This window comes from Idiotropiscis lumnitzeri, chromosome 17 (genome assembly GCF_059441095.1).
Source record: "Idiotropiscis lumnitzeri isolate Australia: NSW breed Sydney's pygmy pipehorse chromosome 17, RoL_Ilum_1.0, whole genome shotgun sequence".
Classification (NCBI taxonomy): domain Eukaryota; kingdom Metazoa; phylum Chordata; class Actinopteri; order Syngnathiformes; family Syngnathidae; genus Idiotropiscis; species Idiotropiscis lumnitzeri.
In genome coordinates, this window is record NC_142407.1 from 4483076 (window position 1) to 4506558 (window position 23483).

Consider the following 23483-nt stretch of genomic DNA (forward strand, 5'->3'; position numbering starts at 1 on the left):
GAAAAAGACTTTGCAATGGTGAAAGACACTTACTGTATTAGAGCTTAGAAAGAAAGGTATTTCCTGTTGAAAACCTTAGTTTCATTGGACGATAATGCATTTTTACTTTTGGTGTGTTTTTATAAAATTTTAAAACCAAGGCAGATTTTTTTGTGGGGCCAAAATACCAAAAAGTAAGCTTGGCACAAAGGCCACACTGCTCCTCACCGAAAGAACACCCTTCCTACATTGAAGTAATGTGGTGGCAGCATCAACCTTAGATGTGTTTTTTTCTTCAGTTGTAACTGGTGTCTCAGGGAAAGTAGAAAGAATTATGAACAGTTTCAAATAGCAGTCATTATTAGCACAAAACCTTAAGGCTTCTGCCTCGAAGCAAAAACAAATCAAATGCCAGAGAAAACCTACTGGAACATCTGAGCTTTATTTTACGTTAGTTAGTCAGATGCATTTTAAGCGGTGGCACTTGCGCGTTGACTATGGGCTGATATTTGTGCCACTAGAAACTGAATATTTGAATTGAAGACTGAATATTTGAATTGAAGACTGAATATTTGAATTGAAAACTGAATTATTGAATAACAACAATTGTATATGTATTGTTTATTTTAATCACAATTTTCCATTTACAATTCATGTAATTCAATAATTCAGTTTTCAATTCAATAATTCAGTTTTTAATTCAAATATTCAGTTTTTAATTCAAATATCCAGTCTTCAATTCAAATATTCAGTCTTCAATTCAAATATTCAGTTTCTAGTGGCACAAATATCAGGCCACAGGGGTGCCTCTAAGATAAGCAATGGATTCCAGGTACGTCGATCTTCTTTTCGGCCAAACAGCAACTTCTTTTGGAAGGCTCGAAACTGCGTCATGAGTTCTGCCAACCGCCATTGCACGAATTTCGAAAGGCGCTCACTTCGCAGAGCTGACGCAGAAACTATTTTGCATTACCATGGATGATGCAGGGATAAATACGGTAAGGGTAATTTTCCACATGTTTCAACAATCTCTTGTACCTCTAAGTATCACGTATTTTAATCGTCATACGAACGAGTATAAAGGTTATAGGATTACCTTGTAAACTTTGCATTATTATTAGTATAAATAACATGAAATTAAATTGATTACTGTGGAGTTATATTCTAAACGACACAGATATTTAACAAGACACGTGGTTCTAATATTGCTTTTAGATAAATTACATGAATTTTAGGATAATCCTTAATCCATCAATGGTACACCCAGACAACTATTATGCTATGCCAATAATAGATAGACTGTATTAACTTTACATGGATTTAGTCCTGCAAGATAATGTTTAAATAAATAATGCGTGTATAATGTCAGTGCATGTCCTGGCGAGTAAAATAATCACTGCATAGTTAGGCCTGTAGAAATGTTAAGTGGGTATCGTACAATAAATAACATTACTGTTGTCGTTAACACACTCTCCCACCACCACCACCGCAGAATGTGCATATAACATTTTTTCCATAAATGTGGAAGCATTTCCTGAATTGACCATATTTCCTTCATGGTTAATAGCGCAGTCAAGTAATTTGCTGCAAATTTAAAAAAAGAGGTAGCGAACATTGTTATTATGAATGGGGGATTGAGGATCACAATTCTATGTTGGTTTACTGTGGATGACACTACTTTAGGGTGTGATGTGTGATCTGAAATAACAAGTTATCATAATTAGTAATCCATAATTTTTCCATCAACTTGCTTTCTCCGTAGTACCGTATAAGCTGCCCTTACACCACTTATATTATCAAACGTGTCAGGTGGCATGTAAAGTTTATTGTAGGCGTTACTGTGTATTACTTGGACTTTAAAACACGTTTTCATATTTATATTAGTGAGTTCTTTGACCATAATTAATTATCGCAGCTAACAATTACTGGGTCTTCAAGGTACAATATATGATTTGAAAGCTATTCTAACAAAGTACTGCGTTCTTGTATTATTGACAGGGTGGTAACGCCGAAGTAATTAATTCCGCAAGACACCTCCTACATTTGCTCACAAATATTACTCCTTCCCCTGACTCTGCTGGATCCAGTTCCCAACACAGAGTCACCCCTTTTCGGCCAAGTACCCAACAGGAATCTGCCCAAGATTTTCCAAGGTGTTGTCTTGTTGTCTTTGACTTCTGAAATATGTTGTCCCGTTCATTAAATATTGATGACTCAGCTTCACACAATGTGCTACATCTTCCAAACATGGTGTCATTCGAGCAGACCAGGAAGGAGTCAGGAGAGAGGGAGGAATCTCAAACCGAATGTCAACACAGAAATGACAAGGTCCATCACTGAATTTGTTTTATTTGTCAGAGTGACATGTTCTCCAGTATTCATTTTTTTTCTTTAGAGACTGGAGTTAGTGATATACCCTTCACGGTATGTTATGTATTGTCAAATTATAACATTATCATAAATTACAGGTCTTTTCCTGCCCTTTTTGGACCCAAGGTGTCATGATCCGCGTCGGGCATGACAGGGGTTTTTGTCATTGTTTTCGTCTGCATGTGCTTTTGTTATTGTTTTTGTCACTTTCCTACCATGTGCACTTTTGTTTATGTTTGTCAGCTGAGTAGGGCGTTTCCCCCCAGCACTCTGTCTCACCAGCCACGCACCTGTTCCCCGTTATCATCAACACACCTGATTCCCATCTGCTCCCCTATTGACTGGACTATTTAAACACCTCACTCCGACAACCCATTGTCGGAACATTACTCCTGCTGCTTCATTTGGACTGTCACGACCGCTCCCTGATCTCGTTCACGCTCATGTTCTCGCTTCGCTCCCGTTCTTGCTCCCGCTCTTGTCCCTAGTTTTTGTCACTGTTTTCGTTCCTCGGTTTTTGTTCTGTTTAGTCAAGTTTAGTTCGTCATAGTCATTTTGCACCCTGCCACGTTTGTTTTTGTCCACGCCATGTTATTTGTCCTCATTGATTAATTTAATAAATTCCCTTTAGTTTACCCTTTTCCCTGCTTCCTCGCTCTTTGGGTCCACCCACCTCCTCGCCCACCGGCGAGCAAACCTGACACAAGGCAAAGCATGGAAAGCGCCGGTGCCTAGGATCTTCCAACCAGATCACACCGGCCAAAGTGATACAACTGACATTTTATCTTTTACCTTACTGAGCGTACTCCCAAAGCCAATGATGAAGTTTTCCATCTGCAAGCTGGTTTGGGACGCAGGTGCACAAGGATACAGGAGAACTACACCCATGTTGAAGTGAGCCAACATTTTTGATATGTTTACGTGTGTGTGTGTATATATATATATATATATATACATATATATATATATATTACATATATACATACACTCTTTTATAGGTATGTTCAATCCTCAAAGAGCTGTATCCAAAACTCGAAACAGTATCAGGAGGCTGGCTGTTATACAAAGCAACAGGTACAGAGAACTTAAGCATGTGGCCAATATAATGCTGTTAAGAAATCATATGGATTACAATCAATGAAAACTATCACATTTCAATAGAATTCATCTATTTAATATTTTTTCTGGTTAGGAGGATGGGGATGTAGAAAATTACATATGGTGTCTCCTGATGACAGTGGATACACTGGACAAATCCTGAAGAGTGCATGCGCTGGCGGAAAGAGTATCCTATATATTGCTCCAATACAGGAAGAATTAGACACTGAACCACTTCCACCTGAGGCCATGCCATTTGCCAAAATGCCGAAACCAATGTGCCACTCCTGTCACACCAGCTATCCATTACAAATACTACTCTCAAATTTCCCCATTGTGGGACTAATAAAGGACATCTTATCTTATCGCTGCATGTTGAAACATTATTGTAAGCCTTCAAATACTGATGCACAGGAGGTATGTAGAAACCCATTTAATTTATAATATTGGGAGAACACTTTAAAATACAAATAGCTCCGCAACACTCATAAAAACTTTCCTGGATTATGCTTTCTACTGGATATCTCGAGGGAAAATGTTTTGATTCAACCATATTTCCTTAGGATTCATCATTGTGAACATTGCTTTCATCAGAGACTGTGTCCATATAATAAATGAAAATGTTCTACTCCTTCATCAGATTAGCGACAAAGAACTGGATTACATGCTCCCCAAACCGGATGTGGAAGACTTAAAAAAAAATCGGAAGGTAATATAATTGGTACATATTTTCTTTTCCAAATTTTATCTTTCTTCTTGATAGCCTACAGAAGATGTGCCGTTTTTTAACTCAACTGAAAAGGTATGTTTGTTTGTTTTCGCTGTAAATTTTTACTGATTATTGTCGCTACCCTATTGTGCTAAATGTATGTAATTGTGGTATCAGTTGGAGTCCGCTTGCCCGATATGCTGGAAAAATTTTCCTCCCAGCGAGCTTGAGGAACATGCAAGCGAGTGTGGAGAAAGGTAGCAGAATATTGCAACACAATTTAAAAAAAATGTCCATTGTTGTATCTTACCAATGTCCCTCCAAGCATTTGTCTTCCTACCAATCAATTAATGTATTGATGTTCCAAGACGGTCTTTATTGATAAGAACAAAATGTATTACTCCCCAGAAATCCACATTTTAACTTCACCGTTGTATGTGGCATTTGTACTGAATTTATTGCACGCTTTTGCATCACAGGTCAGAAAATATGTATTCCAGCAACACGGACTTCATTACCATTGTTTCCAAATGCAAGATGGGCATTTCTTGGTTTGTATTCCACTAAACTCTTAAACAGTCAACAACCTATGGTTTTTAAACTTTTTCAGCAAAAAGTATATGAAATATGAAACACAATAACCAACTTAAAGATTCATATATAAATAAGTTGGAAAACCGATGAAGGAAAATCCATAGGCATACTCTAACACAAATCTATAATTATTTCAATAGTATTGATACATACACTATTATCTGCACCCATATCCAGAGCTCCAGACTGCCCCTAAATGTTGGCTTTTAGCCCCTAAAATTTGACAGTTCACTTAAAATGTTCATCCACTCGCACCAGTGCAACCAGTAAATTGCGTGATATATATATCTATCTCTCTCTCTCTCGATATATATATATATATATATATATATATATATATATATATATATACATAGACATAAGTAATATTGTTGATAGCTGACAAAGTTATGCTCCATGGTTCAGTCCATTTATCAGTACTACAGCGAAAATTAGTGTGATGAATAGATACTTTGCCTGTCAATTCACAGCGTGCCCCTAAATCTTCTCCTTGCGCCCTGAAAATTTCAGGTTGGGGGGTCCTGTGCTCCTAATAAAAACAGTCAGTCTGGAGGTCTGCATATCAAATATCAGTCATATCGTGTTTTTCCAACAGTGTGAATCCATATTGTCTAATTGTCTATTCTAAAATTTACTTCTTCTTTAGCCTTGGGGACATTCTGCAGGCCATTTCGGCCGCTGTTAACAAGGAGGAAGAATTTTTTTCTCACAGTGTCAAGATCCCAGATGGTGGAACGGGGCTTTTCTCAATGGAAGCGACAAAAGAAGGGTTCGCCTTCTTGTCAGTTAAAGATCAAGTTCATTGGGGAGGCGGGCATTGATAAAGGGGCACTACGGAAAGAGTTCCTCACTGGTACATATTTTGAAAAATAACTGAAATTTTTATGACTATTTTTTAATTTGCAATATAAGTGACAGAGGTTAGATAAATACAGTACATTGAAATTCTTTGTGTTTAAAGAGATGGTTGCAGGACTTGAGCAGAAGCTGTTTGAGGGTGACAAGACCGGAAAATGTCCCAAATACTCCATGTTAGATCTTGATCAAAATAATTTCAGGTATGCAATGCACACTGTACATTTGTATAACATGTTATCATATCAATGTTGTTATTTTTAGGTCAGTAGGTTGAAACTAAAGTCTTAATACAATTTTACATGCTATGTATTACACTGACATCGCCAGCCAAGTGCAGACTCCAATCGGTCCACGTGGTCTTTTTAAAATGATTTACATTTCATCCTCAGTTCACCTTAAACATATGATGATGAAAAAAGAAAGCATTAATCGGTTTTCATGTAAATATCTAGCAAAACCATTTGTAGTATACCCAGTCCTATTTTGAATACATGTTTTTACTATTAAATCATACTGTTTCTTTGAAGGAGTGCTGGTGAAGTATGGGCTGTAAGTTTGGCCCAAAGTGGACCACCACCTCTTGTGCTATAAGTACTTGTGTGACAGGGAGGTCCAGATACAGAGCATTTGTAAAGAGGATATTTCCAATTCACAGTATACATCACTAATCTCCCTGGTAAGAGGTCTTAAGGGTTTAACTTCTGTGCACTATATGTTAAACACCTTTATTTAAACCAAGAATGTCATCTTGAGGACAAAAAATATATAAAAACGGTTCACTGAGGCAAATTTAAAGTTAAAATTTTCTGTCACTAATGGACAATATTTGGCATAAATTTTTCGAAAAGAAGAATTGCCCACTAGTCATTTGCTGGGCGCGCACACACACACACACACACACACACACCCGCCCACACACCCACACACGCGCACACACACAAAATAATCCAAAAGAGATTAGCACAATAGAAACAGTAGGCGGGGGACATCCTGAACTGGTTGCCAGCCAATTATCAGAAAGTCAATGTTTCAATGTTATTTTGTGTTTCTTATCTGTGCGTGTTTGCCTGCAAGGTTGAATCCGCAACAGAGGCTACAATTACCGAACTGACCGACGACATTGTGAGTTGTGGCTACAATGGACCTGTCAAAACTGAAAGGAGAGAAGAAATTATTCTGTATAATTGTTTTTTCCGCTATACTGATACTTTTCTAGGATAGTAAGTATGTGTTTTATTTATTGCATTGTATTTTACAGATTTTTTTTTCCTTCTGTATTTTAGAGCTGTTGTTCTACATGCTGTTCTTCGACTGCTGCCGCTTCTCTCCCAGCTATCTGAGGGTCTAAAAATATATGGTCTCGATGAGCTAATGAGCCAATACCCCGATATCTGTCAGCCACTCTTTGTACCTGGGCTGGAGGTGAAGGCGAGTCAACAGTCGGCTTTAGTAGGGATGTATTGTAGTGATTGGAAAATTCAGTTTCATTGACCAGTTGTTTTACTTTTTGACTCATCCAGATGGTACTGTTGGTTTAAAGAAAGGGGTCGATGCAATCCAATTTTATTGATATAGCGCATACAGTACAGGGTGTAGTGTCACTACAGCTACAGCTGTAACAAAGTAAGGCAAGCCAGAGTGCTTTCAGCCCCAGGTTGAACAGAGTGCCATCTAAAGGGCCCAATAAACACAAACAACTGGTTCATAAAGTATCTTGAATCTTCAATACACTGTATTGATTTCAGTTTTAACTGTGCATATGTTACTGCTGCGTGTGTTCTGTGTTGAATACAGTGAACCCTCGCTACTTCGCGGTTCACCTTTCGCGGGTTCAGTGCTTCGCGGGTCTAAAAAATATTCAGGGGCATTATAGTTTCGCCGAACGGCACGACGGGGCGCTGGAGCGGTTAGACGGCCGGCGTGCGCCGAAGAAGAGTGTGGGCGAAGAGGAGAGTGGACGAAGAAGAGCACGTTCCCCCGGACACGATTGGTGGCGACGTTTCGCGCGGTTCGGACCGTACCAGAGCTCTGGCCGGCGTGCGTGGCAGTTAAGCCGTAGAGGAGCACCTTCCCCGGGCACGGGCGGTGCCAAGCGGCCCCTAAGTTTAACCGAATGGAAGCTCCGGAGGAGGAGGGCATGCTCGCGTCACAGTAAGCCGTAGAGGAGCACCTTCCCCGGGCACGGGCGGTTCCAAGCGGCCCCTAAGTTTAACCGAATGGAAGCTCCGGGGGAGGAGGGCGGGCGTGTGTCACAGTTAAGCCGAATAGGAGCACCTCTTCCGCTCGGGTACGAGCGGAGCGCGAGGCTGTCAGTTATGAATGAATAAATGAATAAATAAATAAATAAATAAAGAATGCCACCTTTCATTTCACAGGGCACACCGGACGGCGTACCAGCAGGTAAAAGTCGGAGTAATTAAATAAATACAAAAAGAATGGCTGGGGAATAAAAAAATAATACGTTTTAATAATAATTAGTTTTTTTTGTTATAACATGAATTTCACTCTCTCTCTCTCTCTCGCTCTACCCGTATGTATATATATATATATATATATTTATTATATATATTGTATATTTTTTTTAAGCATTTTTGAAGGTGCGCCGCTACTTCGCGGATTTTCAGTTTTCGCGGGTGGTCTCGGTCCCCATTAACCGCGATAACCGAGGGTTCACTGTACTTATGTTTATGTTAAATATGTAAAGCGCTTTGTTCCAGCTGCAACTATTGTGAAAGCGCTATGTAAATAAATACATGATGTGATGTTACTATCAAGTACCAATTGGAAATTAATATTGACATTGAAAAAAATAAATTAAAAAAATCACAATAATTGTATTGTCATATAAAAGTAACGGTAATCCACCTCAATTATCACTGTGACCAATTCACTAAAAGTAAGGTTGTGAATATATCTATCGATGTTTGTACTGCCACCTGCCTATATTTTCTGATTTTAATTTTCATTATCAGGGACATTTACTTGTGTCAGCTTTTTGGCAGTCTAGTCTGTGTATACCAACAAGAAAACATAACTTTTTTTTTTATTTTAATTGCTTTGCTTCTCTCTCCTTTCCCATCTCCACTACTATCTGCTGACAGTTTTTGATTTGTTTGACAATTTATTTTCCTCATTCACTGGCTATTGTCATCAGTGCCACTTGCTCTTTTAATCAATTAATTATCGTGTGAAACACTTTCACTTCTAGGATTAACTCTCAAAATTCTTTGTTTCAGGCTGATTCTGACTTTGTTTTTGGGGCATGCCACCCAGAACTTAGTGAAAAGGGATCAAACAAAGAGCAGGTAGAAATGACAATTGTGAACCATCTTCAGGACTTTTTACAGGAGCTGGAAGCGGGTAATTTCCTTTCTTCTATAGCTTTGTTCTCGTAAATTCTACATGTACTTACTTTCTCTAACACATTGTTCATTGGTCATGTAGATTGTTAACATTGTGATGCCACTTTTGTCAGATATTAGAGTTCCAAATTGTCTATTTTATTGACATTTATTTTATTCATCTGTCTCTGAAAAGGTGAACATCCAGAGGTGGGCGAGCCGACAAGTCACCTCTCCCCAAGCACATTCCAGCAGTGGATTACTGGACAGGGACATATTCCTCTTCGACCTGAAGAGAAGAGGAACTTCAAAATATCTGTTGAATTCCTGCACGCACGTGATATTCAGTTTGGGCAGCACACGGTTTGCTATCCTCGTGTTAGCGCTTGTACCAACACAATTCGCCTTCCTGTCAAACACCTTCTGTCATATCCTGATTTCAAACAGGTGATGACAGAGGCCTTCCTTCTAGGATGGCCGAGTGGTCTAAGGCGCCGCGTTCAGGACCCAGTCCCCCCAGGAGGCCTCGGTTCGAATCTCGAATTTCCCCATTGTGGGACTAATAAAGGGAATATTATTATTATTATTATTATTCTAGGGCAGGAATTTCACCAAGTTTCGGAAAATGTCTATAAATCAGGGATGTAATGATTACCTCGATCCAGATTCAATTTGATTATCAGTCCCCTAATTTGATTTGATTTTTTACTACAATTTTTTTACATTGCGTTGAGAATTGATTTATTTACTTTGCATTGATGCATAGTTGAAGCAAAGAAAATTGATCTGTGATTAATCATTATATCCCGAATAAAATAAAAAAAAAACGAGTTAGAGAAGTTTTATAATTCTCATTGTTTTCTAAACAATTTCTAAAGCTGTTAAGTAATTCTTTGCTTTTATTGGAAGCTATTACATTGATGTCACTCTAAGAGTCACGGTGGTGCAAGACCAATTAAAGATTTGAAAACAAAATTGTTTCTTAGATGTCTCAGAAAAAAAGATGCCTATAACCACAGCAACAATGTGCCAGTCCATTTTAAAATCTCAGGCTGATGAAAAAGCAATTATTTTATTTAGACACATAAAAACAGTCTGCTTTCATGGAGGATGACAGAGGAGAATATAAACTGTGGACATTCTGAAATTCTGTGGATTTGGGCCATTTGATATTAAAGTGTTAACAATCATCAAAAATCATTACTGATTAATTTGATAAATAATTGGGGTTCGATTGATCATTTCATTTCTACTGTCCATGATGGTGAATTAAGTGATGAGCATGTGAGAGCGTAGCCAAATAAATGTTTCTTCCAAAATCATTAGAATGACACAGGGGATCAAAGTCATTGCATAAACTCTGAATATCATCTTGTGCCAATGGACTTTCCACTTCTGGCACTGTAACACCTTGGGTCTCTGAGTTAATATTAGAAAGCACAGAGCTCTCCCAGTCAATATCCTCAAATAGAATTCCCTAAAATTAAAAGAAAACAGTTTTCTTAGTATGTAAATGGAGAAAATCATATTTAGAGGCAGGACATGATTACTCAACTGCAACATTTGCCTCAGACATATCTGGCTCTCGAATGGGGTGCTGCAGGATCCCAAGCTCCCAGAGCTGGTTTGGAGAACGGTAGCTTTCTGTCCTTAAAGGATGGTCATTCCAGCCAACAGAAAACTTGGCTAAATCGGCTTTGAGTCTGGGGAGAAATGTATACTGAGCGCAGAAGAGGTGCAGATTGTCAGAAATGTCCAGGGATCCGTCTTCCTCCAGGCTGTGCAATACATCATAGTAAATGTGCGTGACTCCTGTCCAAACATCCCTCCACAGACGTTCAACTCTATAATTCATACAAAGAACAAATCCCCACGGGTCAATCAAACTATGCAAAGGGATATCCAAACAACAGTTCAATTTTAGTTATTCACCTCTGGTTGTGCACACTTTTTCCACTTATGAAGCTTCCACGTCCTATGCCTCTTACAGTGAACATGGCTTGGGCAATGCTGACATTTTCAACACCCTGGTCACCTCTTACCATATAACACATCAAATGTGAAAATTACAATTCCTACAAATGAATCCACAGAATAGCCTTCATTGAAATTTCTGGATTCATTTACTCACACAGGTTCATGAAAACTAAATGCATCAATTAAAAGGTGACAATTGGTCATGCTTAAAAATACTTTGATAAGTGTCATTCCAAATAAAATTACTGCAATACTACTCACTTGTAAGGCCATCCATGTCTCTCAACTCCATCCATAAAAAAAGTAAGTGCAGTGCCCGCTGTGTTGTTGGATGCAGCATTGATGTACCTGATCTAGAGAGTAAAAAACACGTGAATTGTATGAGCGATAGTTATGGGATTTGATGCTATCATAAAATTATTAAATAAATAAAAACATAATTATGGATTATAAGAAATGCTATACAGTATATACCACTCTATTGCTCGGGGACACCCTGGACATGATATTAACGCTACTAAATTGGTTTAAGTGCTTTAAATACACTTTTTAAACAATCAAACCACCACCCTTGTCCTTGTGTACATGAAATATTTGTTGAAAGTGAAACTCAAACAGTACTTCAAACTTAACACTTACCAGAACAAAATAATACAAGGAAATAACTATATAAAGTCATAACTGATCATAAACCTGACATATCAGAGGTGGACTGTATTGTGTATATTTTGTTACAGCAGTAAATTCACCTTGCGAGAGAAGCCATCAATTCCAGCAAATATTATATATTATATCTGATGGGTAAAAAAAACATGGTTTAGTCTAAAATAAAGGGGCATGAGATTATTAACCAAACATTAAAATGAAACTAACAATAGCTGTTTTGATCATGCTATATTGAAATGTAATTAACTCACCTAATTAGTTTATGATTGGTGTCGATGTGCTGCAGAAAATGTGGGCCTTGAACACTGTATTTTCGACGAACAACACAGCCCATACTTGTTAGTCTTGATAAGATGCCCTGTGTATCCACCCGATGCATCGAGGCCTTTAGTCTGGTCCATTGTATACGGTGACCCTCTGCTTCAAGACACCCCTTGACAATCTGATAACCAGCATGAGGGAGTCTCGATTTGATGGCTCTCACCACAGTATCCAGGGCATCATCAGTCATCGTGGAATACAGGCCTCTAACAGAAATATTATACTCCTGCATCCTCCTGTAGATGGTTCTTCTTGACACACCAAGAATGTCTGTTACATATGTGGCAGGAAGGCCAAGACGAAAGAGCCTTTGGAGGTGGTCCTATGTGACCTGGAGTTTAAATCGTCCATTGAGAACCATGCGCCTAACCACCGAATTTGAGGAGGGAAGTCTATTGCGCTCCTCAAATAAGTTGCTCAGATGTTCGATGGCATCATGAATACCACTCGGTAGAGATACATTCTCCATAGCATTTATAAATGCTATGGGTCACTATGTATTCTAAATAGTCAATATCAGGTGGATTGTAGTTGAGGGCACACCGAAGTCGTTCGTTTAGCCTGGCCAGGCAGTCCTGAATGACATTGTTCTGCAAAATCAATTAAATTAATTGTTGACATGCACCAATAATATGTCTACACAAGCAAGTTGCAATATATATACATACATATGTATATATATATATATATACATACATATGTATATATATATATATATATATATATATATAATTTCACATTTGTTTTAAAATATTTACAAGCATGGATTTTAATGTTGTTAGATATTAAGATGTAAACTTTAAGTGGGTAACGACTAACTGACTCGTTCGGTCAGTGCTTTTTGCAGAGGAAACGATGCTACAAAAACAGGCAAGATGTTGTTGAAACATGTGGAAAATTACCCTTACCGTATTTATCCCTGCATCATCTATGGTAATGCAAAATAGTTTCTGCGTCAGCTCTGCGAAGTGAGCGCCTTTCGAAATCAATGGCGGTTGGCAGAACTCATGACGCAGTTTCGAGCCTTCCAAAAGAAGTTGCTGATTGGCTGAAAAGGAGATCGACGTACCTGGAATCCATTGCTTATCCTAGAGGCAGCCCTGTGGCCTGATATTTGTGCCACTAGAAACTGAATATTTGAATTGAAGACTGGATATTTTAATTAAAAACTGAATATTTGAATTAAAAACTGAATTATTGAATTGAAAACTGAATTATTGAATTACATGAATTGTAAATGGAAAATTGTGATTAAAATAAACAATACATATACAATTGTTGTTATTCAATAATTCAGTCTTCAATTCAAATATTCAGTTTCTAGTGGCACAAATATCAGTCCATAGTTGACTCCCAGGTAATATGAGTTTGAATGTGTTTCGTTAATTCTGAACATTGTCATAAAAGGGTGGCATGGTGGACGACTGGTTGGTACGATGGCCACACAGTGCATTGGTGCAGGTTTCGATTCCGGCTCTGGGCTTCCTATGTGGAGTTTACCTGTTCTCCCCGTGCCTGTGTGGGTTTTCTCCGGGTACTATGGTTTCCTCCCACATTCCAAAAACATGCAGGGTAGGTTGATTGGACACTCTAAATTGCCCTTAGGTGTGTTTGTGAGAATGGATGTTTGTTCGTCTATGTGTGCCCTGCGATTGGCTGGCAACCAGTTCAGGTTGTACCCCGCCTACTGCCCGAAGATAGCTGGGATAGGCTCAAGCACCCCTGCGACCCTTGTGAGGAGAAGCAACTGAGGTAACGGATGGATGGATAGGTGCTCACACTTACGCAACTGCATCATCTCCGTTGTTTAGTTTTACTCCCCTCTCAAAAAGATTGAAAAATAATAAATAAAAGAAAAGAAAAAGAGTCCAGGTTATAGGTCACAATAATGGAAAAAGTTGACATAAAAGTGTTGACATAAATTACCTTGGTCTCATTTGTTTATATCATAAAAAGCTGACATTTGAACAGGGGTGCAGAACAGACTGTTCCTACAATGTTGGAAGCAAAGGTGTGTGCCAAATGTCTTAAAAAGTCAAATGAATAATTACAATATTTGGCAATCCCGCTCGGTTATATATGTGGTCTGTGACTCTGATTCCTTAACGCTCCCACTTTACAGTAATACCACGATGTACAACAGATGCAAGGGAACACATTTTCCTGACAGTTTCCTCTTTTTGTACTTGTGGCATCCCATTACAGTATAATACACTCAATTCTCTGACCCCCCCTTACCTAAATGTTTGCAAAGGCAGACAGCTTGGCTGTACAAACGTGTAGCTATTGGACAGACCGACACCTAAATTTCACGATTAAGAAGACTGGCACAAAACATTTGTTCAAATACAGGAGTGTAAAAAAAAGAGGGTGAATACTCCGGCAAAGATTGTCGGAACACATTTGTTATGGTTAAGCTTCTGCGGGAAGAGCTTGAGACTTTCCTAGGCAGCTTTTAGTCCACAAAAAGGAAAAATGCAGTTTGATCCCGATGTATTTGGACAAGGACAGAAATTTTATGAAGTTGCCTTTACAAACCAACACTAAATTTGCGACATGTAACACTCTGGATAGGATTTTACCACAATTTTATTAAAATGTACCACCTTCATGAGCTGCTTGTTTGTGGGTCGTCACTTTTGCCTTCAGTAAGCGAAAGGAATGCGCCTTTCGTTTTACATTCAGCCCACTTGTCCATTTAAGAATAATCCAATTCATTGCCTTTATGCCTCCACTGTGGTTTACGATCAAAAGTGTACGCAGTGTACATGATAGGTGAGTTGCTTCTCATGACAAAATTTGACTTTCCAGTCCACGTTTGTGGAGTTACTTTGTTCAGGACTCATGAAACAAACATTTCACAAGCTATCTCAAGTCTTGTACAATTTGCTGGAGTCTCGCCGGATGTCACGCAGAAATAAAGTCTTTCTTGTGCAATTACAGGAGCTTTTGACTTGATGAGTGTGCCGCTCCGAGAATGACACCGCATAAGTCACGGCTCTCCCCAATTGGTTGTTTGTCCTCGGGCACGGTGGTTTCTTGCATATCAAATTACAGGCACAAGACTGGGTCAGAGCCAGTTGATTTTTCACAGATCATATTTGATATCTACTACTGTCAAGTCATAATGACAGTTTTAACAAATGTTTGTTTTGTTTTTTGGGGGAAAATTTCAAACTACCCCTTTTAAGTTTAGCGTGCAGATAGTTAGCTGGTGGAACCATGGTCTGCTTGCTGCTGCTACTGCGATTAGGTGTATGTGCGGGTGTGTGTGCGTGCGCACATGCTGGGCTAGTGTGACAGTGCATTAGCAGCCAGAGTCCATTCGCTCCGTCCCCAGAGAGACCAGCGCGGCCATATTAACATTCTTCTCAGAAAGGCCACAGGATCTCCTCTCAAGGCTGTCTGACTCCAAACAAAAGTCGTGTGTGTCTCTGTGCGTGTCCGTGTGTGTTTGTGTGTGAGACACAGAGACAGTCGGTGTATGTGAGTTTGTGTAAGATGAGGAGGGAAAAAAACTGAAAGAGTGAAATGAGGGAAAGGGGTAACAGTAGGAGGACGACGTGAGTTTTATTGTATACTGTACATACAGTACTACAGTATAGATATGTTCAGTATCCATTGCAAAGTGTCCATATAAAAAAGATTAAACAGCTATTCATCTTAACATATGTTAATGACTTTTGTTACGCTAAATATACTTTCTCACAATTGGCAGAGAAACCTAACATAAACGTTGCTTTATGGTAAAAAGCATGATTAGGAATTCATGAGAAGCTTGCTTGCACATTTAAGCACAGCTTCTATTTTTGCCTCTGCACTTCCATGAATGTGCTGTGCTTCTTTTTAACAAGCAGTAACATGAGAGAGGGTCTTCGTTAAATTTGATTATACAGTAAACTAGCAGCGCTGGTGCCTGTGTGCATCACTGTCACAGGCAGTAGCAAGTGTAGACAATTGACTTCCTATGCATAACTCCAACATCTGGTCTTCATTAGTGTGAGGCTGAAATCCGTCTAACATTTCATGTGAAAACTGCACCTCGTCATGCAATCTACTCGCTTTACTTTTTCTTGATAATGACATACATATACATATATACAATTAACAATAATAATTATATATACACGCATATATAAATATATATATATACACGCATATATAAATATATATATATATATACACGCATATATAAATATATATATACACGCATATATAAATATATATATACACGCATATATAAATATATATATACACGCATATATAAATATATATATATATACACACATACATGTATAAATATTTTTTACTACACAATTATACATTTTTGGGAAATAATAATATCCTTAGAAATTAACAATTGAATAAAAGATAGATCATAGGTGTCAAACACAAGGCCCGGGGGACAGATTCAGCTCACCTCATCATTTTTATATGGCCCGCCCAAGCAAATTATGTGCATCTACTCCATGTTTTTTGCTATAATATCAAAATTGCAAATTTTAAAAACTTTGAGATATTGCAAGTATTTTTGGTTACAATGCTCCTTTTAAAAGAATATTTGAACAAACAGATTTAACTGGCCTTTGTTCACACCGAGTTATTCATTAATTTGCTGAACAGTATAAATGGTTTTGAAAATTGATGGATATGCAAAATGAGGCACGTATTTGGTTCACAGTTATAAGAAGGAAAGCTTAAATATGATGTGGCCTACAACAAAAATGAGTTTGACACCCTTGACCTACATGATTAATTATGCACCTTATTTCACATGCCAAGATAAGCATCAGCCTGGCTCTTTCGCTGATAGGCTGATGATGGAAAACGCTGGAGCTATTAACAATATTCTTTAATTTTTTAATTTTAGTGTTCTGGCAAGGTATAAATGAGATGTCAATGTTATGTTATGGGTGCAGCACATAAAGATGGTTAATTGATTAAACATTGTTTATGGCGATGGCAGGATTTGTCTGAAGACGAAAACTAGCATGGCACAAGCACAGACAACCGTCTAATGACGGTTGGACGATTTCGTTCTAGCACTGCAGAGGCGAGCACTAACAAGATGGCGGCGGTCTGCAGCAGAAAGACTAGTGAGCTCTGTCCAGCGAGGGCAGACCAAGAAAAAAAACACAGTGAGCTGCTGATGGCACCCAGATGCCAAGTATCACAGTGATTTGGAGCATGTCCATTCCACAGGGCGGGGTGGACCCAGTGGTGCCCCCCCACCTCCTTCAACTAGAACATCCCTTAGCTCCAAACAATAGAATTGCTGCCTCCCAGACAGAGCTGTAATACTGCAGTGATAAGGGAACAGGAAGGAGGGAAAGCGAGAGGAGGGAGTGCACATAAGGTAGAAACACCTGCCTCCACTTCTGCTGCAGCAGCCAATAGCGGGCGACACATGCGGAAGGAAAGGGCTGAGCCATTTGAGGGCATCTCAGGACGCTGCCTTAACACGGTTGAGAGAGGATACGGTTGGAAAGTGGAGAGAGTGCTAACACTGTACACTTGCTTTTGTTGCGCCCTCATATAACATATTTACTCATGTGGAACTGCGAAAACAGCATCCACTAGGTTTCTAATTGAAACTTAATCGCAATTTCGATTTGGGCTTCTCATGACCATAAAAACAATATAATCAAAGAAAAAATATTCATGTGCTAAACGGAGTTATGAAAAATATTACACACACTACATTTAAGTACGAGCCATATTTCATTTTAGAAACATCACCTGTGCTAATGCAATCAATGTAACGAATATTCACTTACAAACGTAGGAACACATGCCGAAAAAAGTAACAACTTTTTTTTTTCTTCTACTCATCTTATATGCAAGTGCGGATTCCACGCATGCACCACACTGCCATCGCGCTCACAGCATAAACAGCTCGTGTTTATTCTTTTCATTGCTATGCGGTTAAGATATAATTATTTTACTTTGTTATCAAGTTATGTTATGGTTTTTATTTCATGTAATACTTAAAGTTGAGTTTTGCTAGGTGAATAAATACAATGTTTTGAAAACTATTAATTATCGTTTTTATTAAACATGATTTCAATACCAACAAAAAATAATAGTGATTTATTTTTTTCTCATAATCGCCAGCCCTTCACATCCACATAAAAAGCTTCATCTTTTTTCATCAAATTCATAACTGTCTCACAAAAATTGGAGTGAGTGACGTCAGGCGCTCTGACTGAAATCATTTGAGCACTTTCAAAATTCCATCCAAACATTTTCATCATTCTTATCCAATGTCATCATAGTTTAATAATTTTACTGCATTTCACAATGCCACTTTTCTTTTTTTGCTGGTTCATAGGGAGAAATCACGACAGCCTCATAGGCAGAAATGCATGGTCCACTTTGTACACCCAGTGTAGTTACCAAATATGGTTCCTCCCCTGTAACTACTGATTGTTGAGCCATTTGCACTTGTGAGCAATGTGAGCAAAAACAATGACATTGATTCCACTCCTACTACTCTTGCTTTTAGGAAAACCCACAAATGTTCATTTACAGTTTTAATGATCATTTCTAAACATGGACATTTTGCAGTAGCAGTTGTGTGGCAAAAAAAAACATTATGTCTCAGGCCAGGGTGAACTTTGTAAAACTCACTCACCTTTTAGGGAGAGACAACATTGGTGGATCAGTAAAAAAGACTTTCAAACATGTTTACTTAGTTTTTAAGGACATTCTCCAGATTGTTATATTGAGTTTTTTGCATACACGAGGCAGCTTACAAACACCACTTTTCAGGTGTTAAAATTGACATGTCTGAAAACTCTCAAATGAGAGCACGTAATCTTTGACATAACTGGCCACATCCAATCATTTCGTGACCAGAAGTCTTCAAGCAATCAACTGACCAATGTTACAACAATATCATCAGAAGCCACCTCTGAGGCTGTCAACTGTTGTTGTGTGATCACTTACCTCAAGAGGTCATTCCGGATCAATGTTCCTGACGGCCACATACTGACAATGAGCTGAAAAGAGGCTGTAGAATTAAAAGTCAAAAAAGGTTAAGGGGTGTGAGACAGTATGGCGTTACATATCCATAAAAACCAAAATTGTGTCACAAGCGTTCTTCAAAGGACGCAGTAAAAGAGCAGCAAAGTTAAAGGCTATCCGAGCTACCCTGACTGCATTGTCATTCTCGCATTAAACGACCCCCACACCACTGCTGTTTAAATGCTGTTGTCACTGAAAGATTGTGTCTTACACAAAAAAGGAGTCAGAAACAAAAATAGGGTTCTGTGAAAGGTGTAAATAGGGGAGCGGGAAATGAAGATACTGAGATCACAGACCAATTATAGAAACAGCTATTTTCCTCCAGACACATTTCAACACATGACAATAGTTTAAGGAGAACTGAGCACTGAGGCAACATTTGTGAATGTGCCAGGCTGGCTGGCTTCAGTGACACAACTGTGAAATGTTGAAAACGCAGCTGATGCGCTTGCCCTACAGGCCAGTTGCATATCTTCCACCATTTTGCGGATTTCAAAGTGCAAAATCCCGTTGTCGAATGACTTGACACGTCACGGCTCACAAACTTGTTTTCTACAATGTCATTCGGTAAATCCGGATGATTTACTCTTCAGTTTATCCTTTGTCCACGTGGCAAATTGTTGAAGGTGTGATCGCCAAAAAGCGACAAAAGACGGTGATTGTCATGAGGTCAAACACACATGTACTGAGCTTTAAGTGTCACGCTCTCAAAAGTACTTTGTGCTGCTCTCAAAATGATGCATGTAGCCACAGGGATGGAAGAGTCATTAAGCGTTTAATATTCAAAACCAAGTCCCATAATGTGGTACAATGTATTTTTTTTGGGCTCTTATTGCGCATGACTATTTGTTGTATGTTACGTCAGGTTCAAAGAAATATTTTTGTGCCCACAAACGGGACAGCATTTGCGAGTTGCCACATCACGCCACCCCGTGTGGACATCCCTCCATCTTAGTCACGTGTCCTTTATACCCACATTCCTCTATGCATCCCTCCGCCCCCTCTCCTCCACCCAGCACCCCCACACGCTGTGCTTGCCTCTGGGTCCAAACCCCTTCATAACCTGAATGAAACCCAATTCTTTCATTCCGCCCGCTTCGATCTCTCGCTGTGTGGCCGGCTCAAATTAACGTTCCCTGTCATGATCACGCTTCGCTTAATAAATGATGCCGTCGTGTCTTTGTTGCGCTTTGTGTCTTTCCGCCATCTTTTTTCCTTGGATTTGTTTCAAGAGATGTGTGAGTGCCCCTCGCAGCTCCCAAGAACCCAACCCGTGCACATCACAGCAAAACGTCACAAGTTAGGGTCTCAGGGAATGAGAGAGGTACAGATTGCTTGCGTCTGGCCCTGCTTATGCAATTCCGATGTAAGATCGTCTGCTGGTTGACTATGGCTTTGACCGAAGCAGACAATGGCACTTTCCACTCTCTCTCTGGCTTTGTGCTCTGCTGCACAACCTTTTGCCACTTGAGCTCAGTAAGCTTGGACCCACATAAGCCACAAGAAATGCTTCCGTTCATTAACAATGTGTGCAATTCAATTTGATGCGTACGTTACAAACTGATGCAGGCAGTGAGGCGTGAGCAGGCAAAAAGACAATGATTTTGAAACTTACGGCAAATCACTGCAGTCCCCATTGAATGGCCATACACACCCAGACAGACACCGCTTATCACATGACATTCATGAGAATGGCTCTGCTTCTGCGTATTCAAGCTTCTGTGTCGCTGCAAAAGCTCGGATCGAGTGGAGCACGGGATGGTAATCAATGTAAAACGCATTAAGCCTGCAAGCATGCATGCTCGCAGGTGACAAGGGCATCAATAGCATGGAGAAAAATGACCGGCAGGGTCTGCCTCGACAAAAATAAATTAAAAAAAAAACTCCTCTAACAGAGGAGCGACTAGGCTCCTCATCTTCAGTTACTGCTTTTGAGTAAAGTATCTCCAGAAATGCAAAGCCTGCACGTGTGCCATTTTGAAGCTCTCGCATTCTAAGGGGGAAATCGCATTTCGACAGCAGGCAAACTAGGATGTGAGCTCCACGAGGAGCGAGGAAATATAGGAGACAACTCACCCGGCTGACTGCTGTCTCGATGGCTGCCGCAGTCATCTCTGTGAGTCTCCCCATCGGGCAATCCTAGCAGAGGAAGGAAGAAGAGGTGGCCTGACAAAATGGAACAAAAGGCATCTGTATGAGAAGAGAAAGCCAGAGAAAGAAAATCGTTTTAGGACCGCTTGCTTGGGCGTTGTTGAAATGGGTGAGACTAGCACATGGAGCTGCTATAGCAGATTGCTGCTGTCTCGCCGTCTGCTGCTCAGACATGCAGGACTGCACCATGTGCAGCCAGCGAGAGAGACAGCGAGAGAGGGCGAGAGAGAGAGAGAGACAGCGGCAAATGCCGATTAAAAGGGTTAGATTAGGTGAACAAGAATAAAGTTTAGGTTTTAAAAAAAAAAAATAAAGCCACAACTGCTGCTTATGTAAATTTGCAAACTATGTTAGGATAAACTAGAGCCAGCAGCATCAAATGCAGACAACTAAATCAACTTTTGGCATCTTCATTAACCTAAAGAATTCCTACATGATGCTTTGAGGTTGGCGAAGGCAAGCAGAAGGGAACAAAGAGTACATCAGTGAATCCATGCAGCCATTACAAATGCATGACAACTAATGAATAAGAGCTGGGACAAATGAGGCAGCAAGGAGTCAAGAAATGGAAGTCTTTTGTATGCATGCTACTAAGTTGACAGCCGAAGCAAATGCAGCCAGAAAGGCACATCCTGGCACAAACGAGCCATTAAAAAACACGTGGCCACACTTCCTAAATCACAGCTTTACATCAGTCTTAAAACAAACAGGATTCACTTGGCCTAAAATACACATAGATGGAAAAAAAATAAAGCCAAAGTTGAGAATAACCGGGAAAACATGTCGAATGCCTGTTGCTGTCCGTTGCTTGCCTCCTTTCCTCTTCATATAACACTACGGCATCCTCTACCCTCACTGAATGTCTCACACTTTCTGATATCGCCCGGCGCTTCCGTCTTGTGATATCACACCTCTGTAGTTTGCGCCCTTCCCCTGCCTTCACAGATTACAAGCTCCCTGAGGTAGACAAACTAGGGAGTCTCACCATGCCTGCTACATAGAGCATCAATACAGCCAAAGCAGAGGAGGGAAAGAGAAATAAATAACCTTTCATTTCCTCACAGCTGAAATCACTCAAGACTCAACGGGCCTAATATATGCAGCAAAGGAGTGATAAAGAAGGGAAAAAGAGGGAGGGACAAAGAGAAAGAGAGAACCACATACCACAGGAGACAAAAGAAAAACAGGGAAGGATACATTTGTCTTACAGCTCGTTCCTTTTTGCATTTCAGAAATGAGAAGAAAAAAAAAAAAAAGAAATTTGAATCCTTCCCCGCTCGACAAGTCCGGTATTCTGTTCCTGTCTGTCGCTCCCTCTGTGTGTGTGAGAGTGAGTGCCTATTACAGCATGTGTGGAGAAAAGGAGGGCGGGAACATGACGGGGAACTAAGGGAACACGACTGAGAGATGAAAGGAGGGCGCAAAGGAGAGAAAATGTGAAAATTCCGAGTGCGGTAGGGGGAACGTATAGCTGCAAGTTGGAGGTGATGGTCTTAAACTGTAGCAGTATTAGGTGCCGTAAATCAGCAGCGAGGGCTCATGAGGCAGCCAACATGGTAGGAGAGCAAGACGAACAGGGTGAAGAGGGAATTCTGCCGTCAGGGTTCCTCTGACGGGCAACATTTAAGACTTAGATCAGTGACAGCAGAAATACTGCATGTGTGGTCGCACACATGCGCACCATTTGTGACTAAAACCGTACGCATACATCAGAAGTGTATAAATATACAATATTTCAAAATAAGAATTAGAGAGGAGTGTAGGTGTCAAATGATTACTTTTACTTTGACTTTTGTTTTTAGATTTTGTCAGTCATACAATTAACTCCAGCTAACCTTTGCACAGCTACTATTTATAGAATTATTAAAAATATATACATTTTAAATTGCGTGGCTCTTTGGGTAATTCTGAGTACACACACAATTGCACAAACAGCATAACTATGCGCAAGAATCTACAGTTGAGTCCCGTTGACTGTAAGTCACTGTTCGCTCACTGCAAACAACTGCCCCGTACAGTGGGCCCCTGCTTCTTTCTGGCCCAAAGAACCCGACGACCCCCCCCCTCCTCCTTCTCCTCCATTCATCCCTCCCCACCTTCATCGAACCCGGTGGCCTTGAGACAGAGAGCGAAGAGTTTAAGTGGAAACAGTCTTTCATCATCATACCACTCCCCGGACTGCACATCTGCACACAGCAGCTCACCACGTTATCACACGTCCTTCTAACTGTCCAGTACACGAGGGGCTTGTTTAATTCTTTAGATTTGTTGGGATAATACCTCTTATTGGAGCAAATATTCCTTGCTCGTTATAGCCATAAACGTGCACGAGGAAGATTCACAGTGTTTATTTAGAATACAAAATGATAATCTGTTGGTTTGCAAGACTGCTT

General features: G+C 39.8%; 1 long non-coding RNA gene and 1 pseudogene across 4 annotated transcripts; one reads left to right on the forward strand and one right to left on the reverse strand.

Moving 5' to 3' along the window:
• The first annotated feature begins 4228 nt into the window (after window positions 1–4228).
• LOC148319798 (uncharacterized) lies at window positions 4229–7283 on the forward strand (annotated as a pseudogene). Its single transcript, XR_015839607.1, has 7 exons — window positions 4229–4249; window positions 4334–4413; window positions 4636–4707; window positions 5397–5519; window positions 5712–5808; window positions 6683–6786; window positions 6892–7283. The product of XR_015839607.1 is annotated as an uncharacterized LOC148319798 (transcript).
• A 2781-nt stretch (window positions 7284–10064) lies between these two features.
• On the reverse strand, window positions 10065–22553 carry LOC148319799 (uncharacterized). 3 transcript variants are annotated; one of them, XR_015839571.1, is made up of 7 exons: window positions 22299–22553; window positions 21016–21129; window positions 18862–18925; window positions 11676–12503; window positions 11188–11279; window positions 10882–10986; window positions 10065–10793 (listed from the first exon to the last, which is right to left on the reverse strand). It is a non-coding gene; the product is annotated as an uncharacterized LOC148319799 (long non-coding RNA). The 3 variants fall into 3 exon arrangements; XR_015839573.1 differs by lacking the exon at window positions 22299–22553 and having other exon boundaries at window positions 10065–10426; window positions 10505–10793; window positions 21016–21528; XR_015839572.1 differs by lacking the exon at window positions 22299–22553 and having other exon boundaries at window positions 10882–11024; window positions 21016–21528.
• Between the last annotated feature and the right edge of the window lie 930 nt (window positions 22554–23483).